This window comes from Meriones unguiculatus, chromosome 8, assembly GCF_030254825.1.
Source record: "Meriones unguiculatus strain TT.TT164.6M chromosome 8, Bangor_MerUng_6.1, whole genome shotgun sequence".
In the NCBI taxonomy this organism is placed as follows: Eukaryota; Metazoa; Chordata; class Mammalia; order Rodentia; family Muridae; genus Meriones; species Meriones unguiculatus.
This window is the reverse complement of record NC_083356.1, coordinates 56713839-56724572: the sequence shown is the minus strand read 5'-3', so window position 1 is coordinate 56724572 and position 10734 is coordinate 56713839.

Genomic DNA, 10734 nt, shown 5'->3' with positions numbered 1-10734 from the left:
TCTATGTTCCATATATTTAGTGTTTTATTATATAAACGCTTGTTATTCTATACATTTTTTGTGCCTTGATAGGTTAGAAAAATATTCTCCTTTGATATTGTTGAAAATATGTTTTATTCCTTTGACCTCTTCTTCTTCTTCTTCTTCTTCTTCTTCTTCTTCTTCTTCTTCTTCTTCTTCTTCTTTCTTCTTCTTCTTCTGTTCTTATTATCCTTATGTTTGGTCTTTTCATGGTGTCCCTGATTTCCTGAATGTTTTGTGACAGAATTTTTTTAGATTTAATATTTATGTATTTATGCATTTATTTATTTCTAAGGTATCCATTTCCTCTATAAAGTTTTCAATGCCTAAAATTCTCTCTTCCATCTCTTATATTTTGTTGGTAAATCTTGCCTCTGAGGTTCCTGTTCAAGTTCCTTGATTTTTCATTTCCAGATTTCCCTCAGTTTGACTTTTCTTTGTTTGTTTTATTTTACTTTCAAGTCTTGAATGGTTTTAGTTCCTTCTACTGTTTTTGCTTGTTTTGGTATGTGTATATGTTTTCATAGATTTCTTTATGAGATTTATTCATTTCCTTTTTATGGAGTTCTATCCCATGCACAAAGGCTGTTTTAGGGTCTTTTATTTTAGCTTCAGCTATGTTGAAATATTCGGGGATTGCTGTGGTGGCGTTTCTTGGCTCTAGTGGAGGCATGTTGTCTTGACTGTTACTGATTTATGTTTTATGCTGATGTCTAGACATCCTAGACTGATGAAAGGATTTTCTGGCAAGAATAAGGAGTATCTTGGCAACCAGGAGCCAAGGAATACCACAAAAATCACACCAGGCAACAAACTTTATGCAAGAGATTTATGGGGCAGAAAGGCATACAAAATGTCTGCCTCTGAGTGAGAATAGAGACAAGGACAGGCCAGGCTGGGATGGGGTTCTTAATACAGGGTATGGAATATGTGCAAGCAAATGTGTTACGCTGGCTGATAGTGATGGCACCAGCCACTGGTCCTGAGTCATTGAAGGTGAGGTGGGGTGGGAGATGGAGGAGCTCGGAAGAACATGGTTCTGGAAAGATCGTTGTATGACCAACAATTGGGAAAATTATAATTCTAGGTGCTGATATCTGCTCTTTGTTGGAGGAAATGTGTTTTGTTCCTTGATTTCTGTGCCCTCTCTGGTTCTTAGGAGAGTATAGAGGCTGGGTAGGAAAATCTGGTGTTTCGATAAATGTGGTTACTATGGTTTCAGTTTAAAATGTGTTTCTGGGTATTGGGATCTGAAACTTAAAAATAGGGCTTTGCTGGGAACAGAAGTGTTCCGTCAGGATCTGCTTAGTTACTCCACTGGGAACTGGAGCAGAGCGTGTGGAAAGCGTTTGGTACAGAGCTGAGGATGAAACTGGGGGATTGAACTTGGGGGACTAAAGGGAGAGGTGAAGATCTGCAACTGGCTTGCTTGCTTCTCTGGTCAGAGGGTCTCGGGTTCCCAGGGAGGGCCTCCTAGAGTTGGAGGAGAACAAAGCAATGCTTGCTTGCTTCTCTGGTCAGAGGGTCTCGGGTTCCCAGGGAGGGCCTCCTAGAGTTGGAGGAGAGCAAAGCAATGCTTGCTTGCTTCTCTGGTCAGAGGGTCTCGGGTTCCCAGGGAGGGCCTCCTAGAGTTGGAGGAGAGCAAAGCAATGCGGAGGGAGAAGGAAGTTTGGTGGGAAGATATGTGTTCCACTGGAGATGGGTGGATGAGGGTAGGAGAGGCTGAAGCATGTATTCTGCTGCAGAGCTGGAGATGAGGCTGGGAGATTAAGGTGGAGGAGCAGAGGGAAGAGTGAAGATCTACAATTAACCTACCTGTTTCCCTGCCCAGTGGCCATTGGGTTTTCAGGGAGTGCCTGCTGGGCTTTTGGGCTGGGAGAATGCAATAAGTAGCGAGAGGGAGGTTAAGAGGGCAATAGCTATGTGGTCTACTGGAGAAAGGGGCTGTGGTGAAGGGATAATGCCGCAGGGTTCTGGGAATAAAATAGAAGATTGGATTTAAAGGCGCAGAAGAGGTGAAGGTCTGCGGTTAGCTTACCTGTCTCCTTGGCTGGAGTGGTGTATGTGTTAGCAGGGAGTACCTATTGGAGTTGGATGATGAGGGAGGTAAGAAGGGTGTGGTACACTGAAGATGTGGGGGTGGGGGACTTCAAGAGTTCCTGAGTTATCTGCTGCAGAGTTACGTTTGAGACTGGGCGGGGGGGTTAAGGGTAAGATCTGTGTGGTACACTAGAGATTGAGGGGAGGAGTGTAGAGGCCTCAGGAGCACCCCAGTGATATGTTACAGAGTTAGGGATGAGACTGGGGAATTGGGTTTGGAAGAATGAAGGAAAAGGTGACTATCTACCTGTTTCTCTGACTGGAGTGGCCTGTGGGGTTTCAGAGAATGCCTGCTGGGGTTGGGAGCTGTGATAAAGCAATAGTGAGGATAAGGATGTTAGAAGGGGAAGATCTGTAGGATCCTTGGGAGACTGGAGCAGCAGGGGCATAGGAGACGGCAGCAGGTGTTCTGTTGCAGAGCTGGGGATGAGACTAGGGGATTTGACTTGGAGGAGCAGGAGCAGATGGAGAAGTGAGTCTGCAATGAGCCTAACTGCTTCCCTGGCCAGAGTGGTCTGCTGGTTCCCAGGGAGGGCCGGATGGAGTTCGGAGCTGGGATAAGGCAATGAGTTGGGTGTGGAAGGTTAGAAGATGAAGATTTGAGGGATCCACTAGAGATGAAGTGGGGTGAGGGATGTTAGGAGGAGATCTGTGGGAACCACTAGAGATGAAGTGGGGTGAGGCTGCCACCAGTGCTCTGCTAGAGAGCAGGTGACGAGAATGGGGAATTGGACCTGGAGGAATGAGTGGAAGGCAGTGGTCTGGTGTCACCCTACCTGCTTCCCTGACCAGACTGCTTTTTAATATCTGCTGTAGATGTTATAACAAAAAACTTCTGACAACAAAAACTTCATCCAGGTCTGTTCTGACTGAAAATCTCTGAAGCTTTCTCAGAAAAAAGCTTTATAACACCATAGCTGTCCGTCCGGCTTCTAAATCCCAAAGAACAATTTTAAGGATGACTAACATCCTTCTAAGAAATAAATAGTCAAATTGTCTAGGTCACAAAGATAATGGTACAATGCACAGGTACACTAAGAGCCTGGCTGCAGATCATGAACCTTTTTATTAAACAAAACAAAAATTTTGTTCTATCTTTTTACATAAATCATTATTGTTCTGCTTAATGGGGCTGCTATAAACTCAATAACCTGAAGGATTTGCAAACATTTTAATGAAAAATATACTGGCATTTTAGAGGAAAGTAATTTGGCCCAGAGAGAGATAGTTTGGATACAGGAGAGATTTATCCTAGGTAATCAACCGTGAGCTGTTACCTGGGTGATATAACACATTAGCAAAGATGAATTTATGTGATAAGTTGCTGCAGGTAAAATGTAGAAGCTGAAGATAAGTAGCAGGGCTCAGGAGATATATACATTGCACAGGATGCTGAGAGGAGAAGAGGGGAGATGAGCTGTGCTGCGGAGTAAAGGCCACCCTGAGAGTAACAGTTTGCTAGGGGAGATTTTCCTGAGTTTGTTGTTTGAAAGCTGCTAACAGCACTAACTTGTACAAGTGCATGCATGAGTAATGTGCAAAATTACTCCTCTTGAATGCTTGAAAACCAGGTGTTCACATATTCTGATATCTATAATAAAGCCTCATATACTTGCTGATCAGAGTTCTTTTCCTTCGAGACAAGAGAGTGTTTAATTGATTTGTGATTGTGTGTATGTTTTTGTGTGTGTGTTATTTTGTTGCTTGCTTATTTGCTTATTGTTTTTAGACACAAGAAAGCTTCAGAATTCTTCTGCAAGCTTTCTTGGCCTCCTAAAATCAGGCAAGAGATTAGTTCCCATTCCAGAGTTGAGCTACTGGACAACTTTGTTCATTTTACCAAAATAATTGCAAAGAGACTGATTCACAGACTAAGATCATCTGAAGGCCAACACTGGAAACTTGAAAAAAAATAAAAAACTAACAGATTATAAATTATTAGTGTGGATACTGTGATCTGTAAAAAAATCAAATTATCAGTGAATGGAGAAAGTCCTAGAAGCAGCAGGATAGTATGAAGGTGATGTAGTGAGGAAAAGAACCCAGAGGGAGTGAGAGCCAATGGTTTGGGTTCACTTTTTGAATTCCCATGAAGCTCATGTCCTTCCAGCAAGCACTTGTACTAGAACCAATGTCCTTGCTTAATATAGCTGCTATGGGAATAATAAAGGTGATTCAACTACATACTATCTTTCTTTAAAACCACCTCTTTATTCATGAAACTCTCACTTCCATGCCTCACTCGGGCTTCTCCCTTACTTTCAAGATAGAAGCTCACTCCTGGGAAGTTTAATGAGTTGAGAACACCATATCCTTTTATGTGAATCTCCTTATAAAATTCATTCATTCAAGTATGTGAGTTCAACAAATTGAGCAAAGATTCAGTGGTATCTGTAGGATAGCCACACAACATATTTCATGACCTTTGGTTTTCTTCATTTATTTGTTTATTTGTATTTGTTTATATGCACTCACATGCTTGTGTGTATGGTCACATATAAGTGTGCCAAATAGAGGTTAAAGGATAACTTGTAGGAGTTGGTTTTCTCTTTCCACTCTGTGGGTGCCAAGGTTGAAACTCAGGTCATCAGGTTTAGCTACAAGCACCTTTACCCACTGAGCCTTCTCACCAGTCTACCTATGGCCTTTAAAGTACCATAATCTTTTCTGTACCCCTTACCCCTTCCTCTCACATATATGTTTATATCTGTGTATTTTGATTGTTAGAACTGCAGTTACACTGCTGTGGGTACAATAGTGTGACCAAATTCACATAAAGGCAAAAGTAAAGGTTAAAATTAGAGCTTCAGGGCCTGAGATCACACCAAAGTGTTTGAATCATGACCTTTTCAATTTTATATTTTGTTCAGGGATTCAATTCACTAATTGTTCTCCTACACATGATATGTATATTTAGCAAACACTGAGTAGGTCAAACATTCATTACACCCTTAAAAAGCTCTTCTGTTTTAAAGCTCTTGATGTTGAAGACTTGCTCCTCACTGGACTGACTGCTCATTAATGTACTTACACAGCTGCCTAAGGAGACCCTTTTTTATCACTTCACTTCCTGTATCCAGTATCTCTTGTTCTTTCTCTTGGTTCCTTTTTTCATTTATTTAACAAATTCTTACTTAGAAAATATTCACCATTCTGAGAGCTTACACATAGGAATGTATCCAACTGATGACTTGTAGGATAAAAATTTCTGGATTGGAAATAACTATGACAGAATTTTTAATTTACTACATCATTATTTTTATTCGTCTGTATAATTGGGGTGGAATTAGGTGAATTTGTTTTTTTCCTTTGAAGTATGTAGGATTATGACTTTGTGGTGTTATTATGAAAGCTAATGGCAACATGCAGATATGGGTTTTCTCGTAAATATTTTATCATTTTAGTCTTCTTTGTTTTGCCAATATACACACAATTGTCATTACCAATCACCATCCAAGTTTGTTTAAAATAAATGTCATAATACCACTGATCACATTCTCTGATATTTGGAATTTTTATTTCTTTTTGGATTAGATCATTTTAAAGGGGAATAAAAACAGGCCCCTGTTTAAACTAGAAGATCTAGTAAGGAATCCAATATCTGTTCATTAGTACAGCACACCCTATTGTGAGCCAACAGAGAACCATTGTGAAGCTACAAATCTGCCTGACCTCTCAAGAGAGAAAGACTTTTCTCAGAAATGTTATGTGTCTACCAAGAACCCTTAGTGGGTTTCAGAGAATCAGTTCTGGTTTTTCACTTAAGCAGAAAAGGCCATAGATGCTCTGCCTAGAAGAATGTTGTATCCTTGTGACCTGGCAGCAGAGAAGAGGATCAGCAAGGACCCACAGGTACCTTTGGTCATACAGAAGCATACAGAGATTTTTAAGAAGTACTTCTGATTGCGGCTCCCTTATGTTGCCAGCTGGGTGAAGCTGAGTCCAGGGTTTCCATAGAGCTCCATCTTGGTGAGCTGGTTCCTGTCTCCTCACTAACCTTCTGATGTCTATATTCCTCCACACATTTCATAAGCAGCTCCACCTCAAATTTTTTCCAGAAATTTCCTTGAAAGGTGCTTAATCTGATTATTTTCCTGTTTACTGGAAGGTCATTTGAAAATTTTTTACTACCCATTTATATAATCACTTCATTTATAAATTCTTTGTCATAGCAAATATTTCTATTTGTATTGCCTTGTATATTGTTTTATTTCAAACAAGAGTTAAAGATTGCTTTCAACTTCTCTGTAGACAGGTAGATAAAGATATATGCATGTACATAATTTAATATCCTAATCACAATACAAATCTTAGAGATTCGTTAATTTGGTATATTTTTAATACTTTCTATAACAAATCACAAATATAGCAACTTTCTATGAACATAGTCACTTTAAACAGTACAGTATATATTGTGCTGTAAAATATTTGACTGTAAGGTTTTTTGGTTGGTTGGTTGGTTTGGTTTGGTTTTGGGGGTTTGGTTTTTTGCATACAAGCTCAAATTGCATTGTGGTTTGAATGGAAAGTATAAATAGGCTTATGAGTTTGAACACTTGGATCCTATTTTGGAAAACTGTAGACCTTTAGGAAGTGGAGCCTCATTGGAAGGAATTGGTCACTGGGCAGGGCTTGGGTGTTTGCTGACTGGCCCTCTTTCTATCTGCTGCTGCCTCCTGGCTGCTGACAAACTATGAGCCACTGTTCCATGCTCCGGCCACAGGTCTTCCCTCCCCCTCTAGACTGCTTCTTTTTAAAACTGTCAGTTAAAATGCAGTCTTCCTTAAGTCTTTGTATCATACATTTGATTGCAGAAACAAGAAAATAAATACAAACTGGTCATTTTAGGGTTCTGGAGGTGAGAAGTCTGAAGCAAGTCTGACAATGCTAAAGTCCAGCTCTTGGCAAGGCAGTATATGTTTGGAAGGCTATTGGGGACATTCCTTTTCTTTGCTTTGGCAGTTTCCACAGGTTACATGTATTCATACTCACAGCCTTTTACCACTCAGCAATGGCTGAGTGGCCTCCGTGCTGTACAATCCTTCCATACCTTGGTGCCCTTTAGAATACATGAGGATTCCCAGACAATCTTTCTACCTTAAGGTCAGCATATTAATAACCTTAATTCTATCTCCAATCTGTTTCTTATTTTACTTTCTGTTACTTTAGATATTTATTTTATTAGAACACAAGTACAACAATGAATGTCCCAAACTACCAGATCTCTAGGACTCTTAATATGATTACTTTTTGAGAGGTAGAATGAGGAAAATAAACTAAGTAACATAATTTTAAGAATGTTCTCTTTCAACACATTATTTTTCTATTGGTGAAACAAAATAATGATATAAAACAATATAAGTAATCTCTTTTAATGTCTCTTTTTAATAGAATTCTTGGAGAAAATTAGGGAATGTGATTGTCAAAACTTCTATCCAACCAGCCATAAATAAATATGGCAAAATTGAATTTCCCTGTTGATTAAAATCAGAAATTTTGACCAAAACCATTACCTTTGGAGCTTTAGTATCATGAGTCACCTAGGGTTTGTAAGTCTTCATCAGTCTGTAACTTTTGTATTGTGTTTTCATCTTGCTGTTAGACCTTAGATGAATGCTTGCTAACACCAATTGCACACATTTCTTAAGGGGCAGATGGTTGCCCCACTCCATACCTTCCCTTCAGTGGCTCAACCCTTATGAATCATGCTTTCAAAGTCCTTCCAGGAAGGCAAGGAAATCTACTCGTTACATCTCTATCAGAGAACTTCACTCATCTAAAGGAAATCTACCATTGCATCTGGCTGCACAGCAGGCAGGCTTGGCAAACAGGTCCCAGGCTTTCCTCCTTTGTAAATGACTCATGAACACTGGGCTTATTGGGGAGTGATATCTTTGCAAAACAAGGTACACAGGCATGTAAACAAGCATTTTTAGGCCAAGATTAAATGAAGATTGAAATAATACTTCAGAGAACTTATTTTTTAAAGGGAAAGAAAGATAGAAGGGAAAGAAGGAGGGAAGGAAGGAAGGAAGGGAAGAAGGAAGGAAAGAAGGAAGGAAGGAAAGAAGGAAGGAAGGAAAGAAGGAAGGAAGGAAGGAAGAAAGAAAGGAAGGAAGGAAGAAAGGAAGGAAGGAAGAAAGGAAGGAAGGAAGGAAAAAGAATGAGGAAGGAGCCTACAAACATCTATACATGCTCCAGAAGATGGTCCTACACTCTCACACATACTTACAACACTAAATGGACTCAATAGGTTTTTAAAAAAATAAAAAAAAAGCACATGACCGTGAAAGGAAAAATAGTGGTGATGATAGGCAGATGTAGCAGTAATTGAAATAGAGGGAAAGGTAAGTAGATTTGATCAAAGTATGTCATGGGCATGTATAAAACTCAATTAAAAATAAAATGGGGTCAAGAGCTGGAGAACAGAAAAACTACAAAAGAAGGGGCTGGTAAGATAGCTGAGCCGGTAAAGGCTGTCAGGCCAAGCCTGACTACAACCTCAATTTGATTCTGTAACTCATGTGGTAGGAGAGAACTGACCCACTAACCTACATAAGACCACTGTCATGCCCTCCCTTTCTGCAAGAAATGTTTAAGCAAGTGAAAAACAAAGCAAAAAAGCAGACGTAAGCCTGCAAATGAACCACTGTCTGAAAGCAAGCTATTCAGGAACAGCTGAGCGACAGCTTTCCCTTTCATGGTTCCAAGCTATAATAACCTTCAAAGCCTAATTAGGAACTATCCCAAAGCTGGAGTCAGTGACTCCGTCAGCACACAGGGAAAGTCATAAAAAAATAATTCATTTAGAAGCAATTCAAAATCCAGCATTCGTGAAAATCACAGTGGATATTAACCTATCCTACTATGTACGACACAAAATCATGAGCTTCTAAAATCAGAAATCAAGTTTTCCACTGGTTTGAGAACTTTTGCCCACTTTTTCAAAGCACTTGTCCTTGAAGATACTGACTTTTGACAACTGCAAGCAAGAAAAGTCACAAACACCAAAAAAAAGCAGTTGTTGAGACACAAATGTGTGCTGCACACGCTATCATGCTAGAGTTGTGGAACAGAGACAAAGTAATCACCATCAGAACCTTGAAAATGTGAACATGAACTGAAGTCATGGCTTAGCATACCAGGGACTTCTGGTTGTCAGGAATGATGGGAAACATTGGTAAGCTGCTGTTTGCACAACGTAGACCTGAAAAGTAACTGAGTCTATCAGAGCCTAGATTACCTTGGTTCAAATTAAGGCTTTAGTACTTACTGGTTGTGTAACTCAAATAAGCTACTAATTTCTCTTTGAGTTTGACATTGAAATAGGATTAATGTATAAAGAGTCCTAACAGTGGCTGCTTCAAGTGGTGCTCTAGATGTATTTGCTTCAATAGCCTTTCAAGGCACAAATGTCAACATGCCACTAAATGTATGTTTTTAGGCATGCTCCATCATCTTGTTTCAAGATCTTAAGAGATTTTGCTAATGTTTCTAAAAGAATTTTGTCTTGAAATGAAAGGCTTTTTCAAAAGACTGGCATTTTCAAGAGAGATTTCTTCTACAATTTTTCTCTAATCCTAAAAGCATGATTATCTTTAATTCCTTTCTTTTGAAACTTGAAATGTCATGGTTTTCTTTGCCACTCTTGTCTAATAGTATCCCTCTCCCTCATCTTTGTTGGCCTCTGCCATTCCTCTGGAGCTCTTGCAAACACCTTGATCCTAGTCTTCATGGTAAACACATGCCTCCAGTTTCTCTGTTGTTCAAATATACAAAATAATTTTTACAAAACTGTGTTTTTTTTTTGTTTGTTTGTTTGTTTGGTTGGATTTTTTGGCAATGGTGGAGAACAGACCTGGGCCTTGATCCTGTTAGATAAGCTAAGCTACACTAACTGAAGGTGAATGCTTTCAAGTTTCAATTTATTCTCTGTACTTCTTAGCCCCAAATCCCCTCAGATACATCTTTGAATCCTAATATTTAAAGCCCTATCCAATTTGGCCATAACTTAATCTTCCAAATTTAGCCTTTTGTCCTCTCCTCTCACAAGTTAAATACTCTATAACAGTAGTCTAGCATGAACACTTTTGTTCCTGCTGATTTTTGACCATCTTCATTGTCAAAGACTAGATTCAGAACCACCCAGGAGACACACCTTTATGTGCCTTTGGGGATTTCCCAAGATGACTGACTGAACAGAGAAGATCCACATTTAAATATGCACCATCAACCAATGAGGGGCTCAATGTGAGCAAGATTCTGCTCCACAGATAAGAGTGGCTCCTGCTGCTAGGGCTCAGTCTCCGCAGTAACAGCCCAGAACCCCTCCTTAATCCATGGCACAAAATCTGTCCTCTTTAAGTTGCTTCTTGTCTCAGTGCAGTGAAAAGTAACTACATTCAAAATTGTTCATGAAAAGAGATGTTGCTGTGATGAACATGATTCATTGGTTTAAGAGTTTAGAGCTGTGGGCTCGAAAATCCCTAGCTTTTCTAGAGAGGGAAGCAGAGACCATGAGCCATTCCATGGTAGTTCAGAAGACTGCAATAACAACCGAAATGCAGGTAGTTTCTGGGTTAGAAGACAACAGATTCTGATAGAGGCTCAATG